Raw genomic sequence first — 13727 nt, 5'->3', positions numbered from 1 at the left:
TTTGATGTTTGATGTCAAGGAATATAAACCGTGTGCAACAAACTTTTACACTTCGTATTGTAGTGAACTAATTAAAATTTAGCTTTAGTCTCCTGTTATCTTATGATATTTAGTTGACTAAAATTAGACTAAAACTAAATGATGTTTTAGTCAGAAGACTGTGGTTTCAACTAAATCAACAATTGCTCTCAGAATTAACACGACTGTGACCCAGCTTTTACCCCTCAGAAGTAAAAAGCAGATAGGATAGGGTATACCATGGCGATCCCCAAAATTGAATGTGTTCACATTTAATTTATTGGGATATAAATGCACTATACAGGAATTACAAGTAATCTTTTTTTAATTCAGTGAATTTCAAAAGCAAACAAAAATGGCAGAAAGGGCGGCAGCCTCTCTTTTCTCTCTTAAAAAGCAAAGACTTGCTAACAGACTTCAGTAATAGCTAAAAATACAGTCCCCGAAAGATTGATGATGTGAGAAAAATCCACAAAAGATAATAAAATGATGAAAGAAAAAACTGTACCATGAGTAATGTGTGCTTTTTGGTGACCTTATAGATCATATAACCTCAAAGACTCGGCAGAAATTTATTCTTGCTGTCATCACCCTCGGGAAAATGTCCATATGCTTGCATGTGTGCTGCTGCTTGGTACGTTTTTGTGCATTTATCATATCATCATGTCTCCATCTAACATTTAGGTCATGTAGCGGGTTTCTTTTCTAAGCAGCTTTGGAGGAGTTTGCATGTATACTGGACATACTGGGCTGGGCAAATGGAGAGCAAATGCAACATTGATTAAGTTATAAGCTTAAATCATATTGATTAACTTTGTTACTCTGTTTGCTTTTTAGCTGACAGCCAGTGCCAAGCCGTGCTACCTTTTTCCTACATGGCTGTTCCAGCATTGCCATTGTGATCCAAATAGTTTGTTTTTGCACCACGGGGTGGAAAAGCACCAAATAAGTTTTCCTAACCAAACTCCTGTCACCACCTAGAACTAGTAGATGTTTGTGGTTGTGTACTCTCTGACAGTTTGATGTTTACTTCCATTTCCTATTTGTGTTTAAAATTGTTTAACACAGTTATAGAACACCATGCAACAAACTTAATGGGATAATTACTGTTGATAAATGTTGTTTGATTTTTTTTTTTATGAAAAGTAAGTGCTTAAAAATTATTTTATCATCTAAATTCTGTTTTTTTTTTTTTGGTTTTTGTTCAGATGTTTTAAAGGTTTTCCCTTCAATAAAAGGTACAAAAAGTTGTTTTTCTACTCCAGATTGAAAATTATCACCAGTCTTTACTGGTTAAAACATGGGAAGCTGTGAAGGCCTTATTAAGAGCCTACAGAGACCTTGTCTTGGTCCTGGGCCCTTGACCCAGCTTTTACCCCTCAGAAGTAAAAAGCAGATAGGATAGGATATACGATGGCGATCCCCAAAATTGAATCAGCATCCTCTTGAGTTATTTTACCTCCAAATTTTAGACTGTAATAACAAAATCCATGTAAACCCACTTTAGGCCAACTTCTTAATCATATCAGAGCAAGATCATAGTGAAGCCCTGAGCAATCACCAGATAACTGAAGAGAAAGTGGCCTTCTATTCTCCAGAACTCAGGGAGGTTGTTGCGGCTCCTCCAACCAACGGCCTCGGCAGCCTAAACATGAGGACGCTGATGACGCACAACAATAAACACATGAGATGCACTTCTGTACTATTTGCTCCTTTTATTCCACATTGTAGTGTCCACTATACAAATCAGTACATGGGATCAAACATGACACAAATGCACAGACTGCATGAATGCAACTCGCAAAACAGTACACCATGCCAAACTACAACATCTGACTATGGCATCAATTAGTGCATTAAACTATACATCAGGTTGTGGTCAAAATGACTCAAGCTGTGGTCAACAGAAAGTTTCCCCTCATGCTCACCCTACCTTTCAGCTCATCAACATCAGGTGTGGTGAACAAGTGAGTGCAACCACATGTATCATATAACACCCATGAATCACGCCCCACACCCGTGCACCAAGACAGTGTGTGCATTTAAACCAACCCTCTTAATCCAAAAAACTAACTACTCATATGGCTCCTACACAGGAAAAAAGGATGCATCAAGCTAAAAAAAAAAAAAAAAAAAAAGCAGGACATAGAGAAATCAACAATAACTTCGGACGGAGGAAATGGGTCCACAAAGGATTAAAAAAGCAAAAAAGGATAAAAATGTTTTCAAGAAACTGGAAGATGCAGGAGGTCTTAGTAGCTGAGTTCAACCAGGAGCCAAAGGAAAGGGTTCAGAAGAAAAGGATTTGAGGAACCAAAAGCCTCAAACATTTCATCTCAGCTATGTTTACCTAGAAAGAAGCAATCTGGAGGCTACAAGAATAAGTTGCTTTTCCAGAGGTTGGACGACCTAAACAGTTACACATAAGCTTTCAGCTAAAAGCCAGATCATTACTAACAAACTGAGGGGGGGAAAAGAAGGCGCAGGCTGTGGTTCAAGACAATAGACGTCAACAAGTGAAAAGTCACGTTTCTAGAACTACACAATGGAGGCTGTTGAGATTACAGAAGAAGAAACAAAATAATCAGCTTATAATAAGGACTTCCTCCCACATGAGAAGATTTCGTCTTCAATGGAGAAGCATTGGGGACAGAAGGTCCCACGTTTATGCCCTGCAGGGTCAGAGCAGGTTTGGAAGCTGAACCTGAAAGCTGCTGGATTTGCCTGTGACGAATTATTTATTTATTGGTTGTCATTGCATATTGAAACATTTTTAATGGTCTCCACTGACCTGATCTTTAAATGTACATTTTTATAGAAAATATTACCCAGAACTACCGGTGGGTTGTATTCAGAGTAATGATTTCAGGATTTCTACAACACTGGCTCGCCTCTCATTTGACGTATGTGTAACATAGCGTGACAAAGACCAACGTCAGAGGAATGAGTCATGATAACAGCTTACACTTTAACTCCAAGTTCACAGTGAGATGAATTGTTCAAAATCATCATAGTTTTATATTCCTCACTCTGATTTGTTTCCTTTTGCTTAAACATCTGTTAGGTAGGCGAGCAGTACGCGACGCATAGATGACCTATGACAGCGTCAATATCATTTCTGCACTTTCAGCATCAGCTAATTTTCCACTCCGGACCTTTTAGAGATCAAATAGACATGATCCTCCCTGCGTGTGCGTGTGCGTGACCTGAGTAGATGAGAAAATTAAAAAAGAAAAAAAAAGATTTTGGTGGCTTCTTTTGATGATGCTCATCCTGGGACCTTTCTTCATATTCCAGTCTGCCAAATGGCATTACGTGTCTGTCTCCCAGTTTATTTGCCCGCTCCCTTATCTGTCACATGAAAGGCCCAGACAACCCCCCATCAGGAGTCGAATGATAATTGTCAGCACTTTTCGAGAAAGACTCGGGTAAGGTAAATGGACTGGCATTTATACCCATTAGTTTACTGGCTGAGCAGGAAAAGATCACAACCTCAGCAATTTCTTTCATGCATAAGAAATAAAAAGCTGTGAGAGTTAAAAACAAAAAGATTTCCCTCATTTCACATCGATTTTACTAATTTAACTATTGAAATTCAATGTTGACCAAAAAAAGTTATTTAGTCTGTAGGGGAAGGGATATAATGGAAGAGTAGGACTTAACTGAACATTGTCTGTAAGCCAAATATGTCGGTGGTAATCAGACCTCAGCCTTTACCCCACATGTAGTTATCTTAATAATGTCCGTATGCCACACTTGGAACCTATATAAATGCTAATTGCTCTTTTGTAATTGTACACAATGCTGAATGATCACTGCATATGCTCACAATGTGCAGGACTCTCATGAAGCTGCAGCAACCTTTGCGATCCCACAGATAATGGCTTTGGTGTTGAACAGTTCATTTGTTGTAACCTTTTAGCACCATGTTGTATCAGAAAGCACAGCATTATGCTGTTCATTTGGTGTAATGTGACACTCACATGAACGGGCCTCAACTGGTTGGCCTGACCTTTCCAAACTACTCTCCAGGGGCAAGTTCTTAAATGTCGGATCAGTTCCTATTATGAGGAAAAAGCTATTCATGTCTTCCTTCTGGTTAGGCTCCTTTGGTATTGAGCAGGTATATGCTACATGCTAATCTACAGCAGAACTGTTATTATGACATTGAATCCACATTTTTGCAGAGATTTGGCCTTTCAAAGGCATGTGGTCCTAAACGTTTGATCAGCTGTAAAACAGCCTGTTTCAGTTTAAGTGTTGTTTTCAATAAATTGCATGCTCAAAAAATGTTTTGTCTCACTCCCATTTCTTCTTGTTGCATGTTGAAGCTCTTCTTGGAGTCCAAACAGAACCTCATAGATTTGAAAGAGAAATTCAGAAAACCCCTCCATAAATTGTGATGTACTTGGAAGACAGTGATTCAACTCTAAGACGACATGGTTGCTCAGTAACCTTGCTTTTATATATGAATATAACCAGAATACAACCAGTTGGCAATCAGTTGCGTTAAGTCCCTTCCAGCAAAGAGTTACGTTGCACCTGAGTTGAGCTCCTTGGCACAGATGGACTCAGATTGATTGCGACCTGTTGGAAATCTCTTTGCATTTATAAAATAAAACTTACTGAAATTATCACTTACTTGCAAACCTTCACCAGTCTGTGTAACGGTGATTGCATGCAGTCCACATCAGACCGCAACTATTTGGAGATAGGCTGCCTAAAACCAGGCAATCACCTTACAATGGAAAGTGGCCAAGCTACTATTGGACCACTTTTCAAGCGCTTCTTTGAAAAGATGCTCTTTGTAGGTCTTTGCTTTTTTAAAGTGAAGGACTTTCTCTGACAGATTTAACAGTGATAGCATTTAGCATACAGATATGGATGTCATCATTTTACTAAACATTCATCATTTCATTAATACTAAATCATTTACATTAAAAACAAAAACTGAAAGGCTTTTTTTTCTTTTTAACCATCTGACTGTGGTCCAGCCTGAGCCGGACAGGAAAGGTGAAAACACTGATTTGATGAATGTAAGCTCTGCATGTAGCTGTGTGGAGCGTTTCAGTGTTGCTAAATGAGCGTGGCCCGAGGTGAAGAGTGTGATGGAGCAGCTGGCTGTCTGATGGGACCTTCAGCGCCGCTGGAAATCCAGACTGGATGCCTCTGATGCATGTCTCAGACTGCAGACACTTCCAGGAAAGCTGACCACCACATAACCCTCCCCACCTCCCTGCCCTGCCAAATGAAAGAACATGAATGTCTGCTTCATAAACAGGCATATGGTGATCTTAATGCCAAATGTGATAACTCTTCTTTCTAAAGCTGACTGAAATGGTCTGAAAAACGTACCGAAATCTGACAGGGAAACTAAAAAGATTGCTTACTTTGGTCACATTTCCTGGTTCCATTCACAAATTTGGTCATTGTTACACATTTGCAGTGGAACAGGACAACGTTAAAGCTAATGGCAGGTTAACTGAATAGCATTGAGTTATAATACAATATTCTTCTGGTAAATGCTTCCCAATGTTCCTGATAAGTGTTTGTGTTGATATCTGGCACACACACACAAATTTGGGTTTAATGTAACGGGATAGATTTTTCTTTTTTTTGTTCATTATTTCAACACATTTTTGATTGCAAACTACTTTAAAGTCCCCACTAAAGAGAAACAGCGGCAGAAACATCACAAGAACATTGATGCTAAGACACAGCCTCCACTGAAACCTCCCAGATTAATAGAAATTCTTTAAGGGCTAATATCCCGCTAATGCTACACCAAAATGCACCTGGAGCATTGTTATTCCAAGGTTACAAATTTTAGTTTTCCCCTAATGAGCCGTGTTGTGAATTTTACATCTAATGCAAATCATGTCAGTGAGGAAGGGGCGAAGACAGAATCCCTGATAGGAAGCCAGTCTCAGCTGTTCGCCTAGAGACTCATGAGGGCCAAGGAGATGTTGATCTGTCTGTGCTGAGAAAAACCATGTGTCACCTCGAAAAAACACCGCCCTCCCCCCTTCATCGCTCTGCAGCCACATGGGGACCAGATAGACGTGATGTTCTTCACTTCCTTCATCAGTATTACACAACCCACTTTGTTAAGGTTGTTCAAATAACACAAGGTCAGTTCTGCAACAAAATATGTGCTGGGCGTTCAGCTTATTCATGTTGCATGTAGAATGGGCAGAATTGGAATTGGCTCCTGCAAAGGCGAGCTAACAATGTGCTGTTTTTCACACCAGAAATGTGTGTTTGAGGGTTTTTTCCATAATCTATCACATTAAGACACATTAATTTTGAATTTTTGTTGCAGGCAACACTGTTTGAAAGCTTTTGATAGCAGCAAGCCTGCAGCCCATTATTTCAAAGTTATGTTTTAAAATGAACTGTTAATGATTAGGTGAATATGTGTGTAAAATTCATGCTGGTTTCACCACCTTTAGATGGGGCAGAACTTCAGAATCAGAATACTTTATTAATCCCTAAGGAAATGATGTAGGTAACAGTGACAGTATCAGACTAAACTAATTAAATAATACAATATGTTACAAAGTTTACAAATGTAAGAAATAGCACTAATATATACAAATTGCTCAATTATAAATATCAAGAGTATTACAGAGGTGAAGTATATATGATTGACATTTAACTCCAACCTGTGAGCTGTGTCATTTGTTATTTTACTGTCGAGCGTGTGCAAAAGGGTGTAACTGTTGCAGTGTTTACAGTGTATTAGATGGAGGAGTTGTACAGGGAGATGGCCACGGGCAGGAATGATTTCCTGTGTCATTCAGTGATGCTTTTTGGTAATCTCAGTCTCTCACTGAACGTGCTCCTGTGGCGAGCCAGCAGGTCATGGACAACATCCGCCTCTCAACTTGTCACCATATAAGACAAAAAAGACAAAAAAGTTTTCCTGGCATGACTTTAAAGTTTAAAATAATAATAAAGTCCTTTTGGTGCTTCTGAATCTGAATCAAACAGGGAGCGAATCTAACATGTATACTTCATAAGGGACACTTGTACAGTGGCCCTGAGAGGCCAAACTGCAACTTAAGAAAACACCAGCAAAAGGAAAAATGCTGCAAAAGCACACAAAACACAAGGGAAATAGGAAAAACGAAAACAGAAATAGGAAAAAACAGATTTCCAAAAGCACAAGGGAAGTCTTTCTGGGGAGACAATAACCCAACGGACCAGTTGCGGGAACCAAAATATGCTAAGAATTGCGCTGGGAGACACTTAAAAGAAGTGGAAGATCTATCGGTTTTGTGAGGAAAGAAAAGATGAAAAATTCGTCATCACTATTATATGAATCATGAGATTAAAATACACTTACCTAGCATGTTTTGGTACCTGCGACTGGTCCATCAGGTTATTGTCTCCCCAGAAACACTTCCCTTGTGCTTTTGGAAATCTGTTTTTTCTTATTTCAGTTTTCGTTTTTTTCTATTTCTGTTTTTGTTTTTCCTATTTCCGTTGTGTTGTGTGTGCTTTTGCAGCGTTTTTCTTATTGCTGGTGTTTTCTTAAATTGCAGTCCGTTTGGCCTCTCAGGGCCACTGTACACCTGCCAATAACATGGCAGCAACTCAGTGTATTTAGGCACGTAGACTTAGTCAAGATGACCTGCAATAGTTCAAACCGAGCAACACGATGCAGAAGAAAGGGGATTTTAGTGCTTTTGAACATGATCTGAGGCTTCAGGTGCTGCTGATCTACTGTCATTTTCCACCACAACTAACCCTAGGGGTTTATAAAGAATGGTCTGAGAAAGAGAAAAATCTACTGTTGATGATGGAGGTCAAAGCAGAATGGCCACACTGCTTCAAACTAATAGGAAGTCAACAGTCAACACTCAAATAACTACTCGTTATAGCCAAGATATGTAGAACGCAGAAGAACGCAGAACACATCAAACCTTGAAGCTACAGCGGCAGTGTCAGCTAAGAATAAGAAATGGAGACTATAGGGCTCACCAAAAGTGTAAATGTGTAATAGAGGATTAGAAAGACTTGTCTTTTTAAGATTGTCTTTTTCCAACCGTTTTGGGGCAACATCCAGATGGCCGGGTGAGAATTTAGCATAAGCAATATGAAAGCATGAAATCCTTCCTACCTGCATAATCAATGCAGACTAGTAGTGGCGACGTAACCAGTGTGGTGGAATTTATCTTGGAACACTTTTTGGCCCCTTTAGTACCAGCTGAGCATCATTTAAACACCACAGTCTACCAGAGATTGGTCCTGTTTTCATTACTTTATGACCACAGTGTACACATCTTCTACCACCAGAATTAAGTGATAATTCTGGTGGTCGCTCAAATAATCTCAAACTGGTTTCTTGAACAAGACAATGAGATTACTGTACTCAGATGTCTTCTGCAGTCACCAGGTCTCAATCTTTGAGATGTGGTGGAACAGGAGAGTCGCATCGTGGATGCAGGCGAATGTTTGCAGCAAAATGGACCTGAGAAATTTTTCCAGCACTTTGCTGGATCTTTCCTAGAGAAGTAAGTCAATTTTGAAGACAAAAGGAGGTCCTAGTAAGGTGTAGGTGAGTGTAGAGGATTACGTGTCATGATGGTGAAGAAGGACGCAAATCCAGGACACAGAGGCAAGGTAAATAACAAATGAGTCTTTATTGGAAAAAATCCAATAATGTGAAAAAATTCACATTATTGGACACACACACACACAAACACTAAAAAACACTATGGAACTTAAACAGAACAGGAATCTAAATAATACAATTATTCATTATACAATGAACCAGAGGTGAAGTCTCCCAGACACAGGGGAACACAATGATGGTGGGGAATAGCGCACTGTACAGATACAAAGAGGGAAAGCCAGGCGGGAGAAGATATGACAAAGCTGGAAATGATCAGGGACTCAATGGGGGGGGGGGGGGGAATAAAAGCACAGGAGGCAGACAAAGGAAAGTGTTAAGCAAAAGAAACCAGGAAGGTGCAACCACAGACAAAGCATGAACCTGGTATCAGAATAAAGTTTTCTTTTATCGTCAGCCATGCTATAAAGTTTGCATATAGTAAAAAGAGGGATGGTTTAAAAAATCAGTCTTCTGTAAAACCACTGTAGGATAGCACAGATACATCAGCAGTCCTGTAGATGGGCGAGTATCCAAGTTTGGAGCTAAAGTGAACAGCTTGAAGACTAATGAGCCAGTCAAGTGGATATCCTCTAGAAAAATATGTCAGGGGCTGCTCTCATCTCAGCCATGTGCGTAACTCAACTATGGCTTAATTCCTCTTTAGACACACACGCGCTTCTTGGAATTTTCAGACTAATGAAGCAGAATACACCTATTAACCTGTTGGACAACATATGAAAAATACAGCACTAGCGTCAGAATCTAAATCCTTATAAAAAGACAGAAACAGCAATAAGTTGTGCAATGTTTATGAACACATATATAAACACATAGTGTTGATCCATGCCTTAAAACTGACCCCTTTTGGTCTGTTTACATGTTACAGTTGGAAAACAGAGCCCCAGTGGCCCTTTGAATTATATAAATTACCCACAGTTCTTTGTGCCTGAAAGTGTACTGAAGGTTACAGCATTGTCTGGAGAAGACAACAGGAAGTCTACCAATTTAACTGGCTGGCAGGTTTTGATATACCCAAAGGCAGAAATGCTGAGTACATGAACATGCATGCACACCTACAGACCTGTAACATGAATAATTTGATATATATATATATATATATATATATATATATATATATATATATATATATATATATATATATATATATATATATATATATATATATATATATATAACTTTCATTCAAACTGTTTTTTCTGGATTTGCTCCAAAGGTATGGAGGGGTCATCCAGAAGATATGTGCCATTTGTGGTGCAGCATTTGTTATTGTTAGCCACTTGTATGTGCGTGTATTTATTTATTTATTTATTTATTCTCAGGATGAGCTATTGGTTTTGGCAGCCAAACCACCTTTAACACCTTGCCGATGGATTAACTAGCTCAGATGAGTTCATCTCTCAGCCATATGCTCTTCTCTGTGTGGATCAGTAGCACTCTGTCAGAGCAATCAAAGCAAGCCGTGCTTGTCTAGTGACAAGCTCAGTCATTGGTCATAAAGCTTCTGGCCTGTTTGTATCCATTGTTAAAATTACTGCCATCTTGTGGCCACAGTTGGTTATTTTCTCTGGAGGCAGGTTTAACTCTGCACGCCTTCAAATCCCTTGGAATCTGCAGTACATCTCAATTTCATGGGTCTGTCTGTGTACTACTAACAGCAGCTGGAGCATTTCAAGTTGAAAGGCAGACAGCTTTTCTGGTTGTTTGCACATGTGTATTGTGATAAACATCTGGTTTTTAATGGGAGACTGATAGGACAAGCTCCAGCTGGCTCTGCTTTCACTATATCTCAACTGTGTAAAAGCTTTGTGAGAGTTAGTATTAGCAAGAACTATCTAATTTCTAATCATAACAAACAAGTTTCATCTTATTAACCACCTTGGCTAAGAGTGTAATGTGAAGGAGTTTTTAATAACTACTTTACCATGTTAGCAGGGAAAGCCTTGATGATCCAGCACTTTCATGATCGCATCTCTGTGAAATAACATATTTCGCCTAAATTAACATTACATTTGGTAATTACCAAAATCTTTTTTTCTCTGTAATGTTTAATCCACCAGTATGTGGAAGCTCTTTAATCAAGATAATATTTGTTAAGCTAAACCATAATTATTGTTGTTATCCATGAATTTTAGAATTCACGACTTTAGAAAATAGTGATGCACATTTTTTTCATTAAGATGAAAAATTACAGTTACAAGGAGAATCATCACCTCTGCTTGCCTTTATGTAGAAGTCACCACACACAACTGGTATGAACTAATACTGAACCAATATAAAGCTGCCTAATAAACATTTAAAATTTAAAAGTTCATTTGTCTTTGAACTTCCACATTATGGATTTTGAAATCGTCTGTTAATGATCAACTATGTTTTGAATTTCATATTTCGTGATGAAAAGCATTTACTGACATGTTTATTGTCAGTGTGTCAAAGATTTCCAATTCTCTGCTGAGTCTGTGAGATTTGAAGTTGGAGCTCTGTGGAAACACTCCCTAAAAGTCAGTGTTTCTTAAGCAGAGGCAGGCACAGCAGCCTCATGTGAATTCATGAGCTCAGAGGAGTAGAAGTGACTCTCTCCTCTCATGGTGACAGCTCTCCTGGAGTGAATCAGTAAATGGGCCATGAGCAGCAGCCCCAGAGGAGCAACTGAAACATGTCCAAGGCTCCCAACAACGGGGCACTCGGATAGGAAATTCAATATAAATCCCAAATCTGTACGATATTAAAGCAGGGCTAACAGGCGGTATGATTCTGCATCTCGGTATCAACCCAGCTGCTTGTTAAGACAGACCTGACAGGTGTCATAGGAGAGACAAAATGACAGGAGTTAACAGGAGTTTCATTGTGACTGGTTGTAACAGGCTCTCAGAATTAACATCCAGTGAAAAAGGGAAAAACAGAGGGACGGCTTGGTGACTTTCCGCATGTGTTGGTTTGTCTTGTACCATCTGCAGCAGGAAGACAGTGTTAACAATGTTGCTCAGGGAGGAGTATTCCCCACCGACAGTTCCCCTCAGCTGCATGATGGTGCAGCACTGCTGAGTGTTTACCCAATGCAAAACAGATTTTTAATATCCTCATTTCTGTCACTTTCAAAGGGTTATAGTTGATATTACCATAATACAGGTATGGCAGGGGGACTTTTAAACCATAAGCTTATTCTTAGGCAAAATTACAGAATGTTTAACATCTTAGGTTAATGTTGTTTTTGTGCTGCAGTGATCATCTCAATGAATTAACACGACTACCAAGTGTCAACAGTTTCTTCTAGAAGCACTTTCACAAAAGAAACCTGCAACACATGTTGTACTCTGGTAAAAAGTCCCGAAAGCTGATGTGACTCCTTGTAATCTATTACTACTGTACTTTCATATTGCTTTACCTTAATGTTTGTGATGCCTGATGCACTAATCTTATTATGAATCCCAGCCTACTGCTTAATATCTGCCTAGTGTAATAGAATTGTAGTTATTCAACGTCCTTTTCGAGGTTCTGCAAAAAGTTGCTTTCTGCAACTTTCTCTCAAATCCACTCTTATGCGAATGCTTCTAGCATGAAAAAAAAACAACTAAACTAAACTAATTTGAACAGAATGGTCCACCTGAAGCTCTGTGGAGGTCAGAAATTTAGAACACCACCTGGTGTTTGGCACTCACGAAACCGTCCAACACATCAATTTGTGACATCCTGGCAAAGGCAAAGAAAGAAGTTTTAATGAGCTTATTGGCTTTCAATAGGCCGACTCCACTACTATGCACTCATATGCACTTTCTTTTCTTCTTCCTCACGAACCGTCACAGCTCTTTGTTTTAGCCACGTTAACCCTTCTGAAATGTATCCCTCTGCAGCTGGGAGGCAAGCATGGGCTTCCCAGGGGAGTTATTGGCCCATTGCTCTCAGTGCTTTGCAGGGAGTTGCCATCAGAAGTTAAGTCACAAGTGAGCAAATATGCGTAATCTGACAACTAACACAAATACATGCAAAAAGTCATTACTGCCGTGTGGCTATATTGTTTCTTTACATCCATCTTGGATTACATCTGCTCCACATCTGGAGTAAAGACTTCGCCAATTCAGTCATCAATATGAAAAGTTATGGTGTTATTTCTTGAGTCGTTTTAAGAGATCCACCTTTCACCACCAAATTCACCTCACAGTACGTGCTTGCATGGGTTTCCTCTTGGTACTGTGGATCCCTCCCATAGTCCAGAGGCATGCATGTTGTGGTTAGTTAACGACCAAACTGTTGTTTGGATGAGTGAAACAGACAAATGGAAAGACTGGATGGACTGATGGGCAACCTGTCGCTGGCACAGAGGCATACAAATATCAAAGAAACTGTGAAAGTAAAAACACAATCTCAGTACAAAATCAACGAGCAAGAAACTTGACATGCATGAAAATTATCCCAGAACAAACACAGAGACATTCAGCTCTATGATATCAACTATTGTATGTGACACTACAGCTACAAACACAGTCGAGTTTAACTTCTCAGCTGCTAAGACCGTTACATCAGGCATGTACCTAAATAATAATGTGACGTACAGACAGTGTTTATACAGTGGGGGCTTCAGCACTTCCCAGTCTGTGGTACATTATCAGTGCCAAAAAGCTGGATTTTGTGACTCTTGTTACCATCGCACTGCCTTAGTCACAGAGCCTCTGCTTATTGCTGTGGTTTCCAACACTTACACTGCAGATTACCAAAGATACTGTCATAATAGTGAGTCACGTTATTCTCTGTGTGCCTCACTGTATGTAATTGTCCTGCCCTGGCATAGGTTTACTCAGGCTTGGAGTAAATTCCACTTTATGAGAGAGATAATCTGAATCAAAATGAACTCACTGATGTGTTTCTGCACTACCCCCACTCCAGGATTCTCATGTAGCCCTGTGTTGGTCTTGGGTTTAAAAGGGCATACTGTGAATGTGATAAAAGCAAACTTAAAGCGAGGGTAAGAAACATGTTTTAGAGCATCACTGGAAAATGCTGAAAAACATGGGGGGAAAAAATCTATAAGAAACTTCCAGCTGCTTTGGGGCCTGTACTAGAAAATGAGTTCAAC

Source organism: Rhamphochromis sp. 'chilingali' (genome assembly GCF_963969265.1).
Source record: "Rhamphochromis sp. 'chilingali' genome assembly, chromosome: 20".
NCBI lineage: Eukaryota > Metazoa > Chordata > Actinopteri > Cichliformes > Cichlidae > Rhamphochromis > Rhamphochromis sp. 'chilingali'.
The sequence above is the reverse complement of the archived record's forward strand: the minus strand, read 5'-3'. Positions refer to the sequence as shown.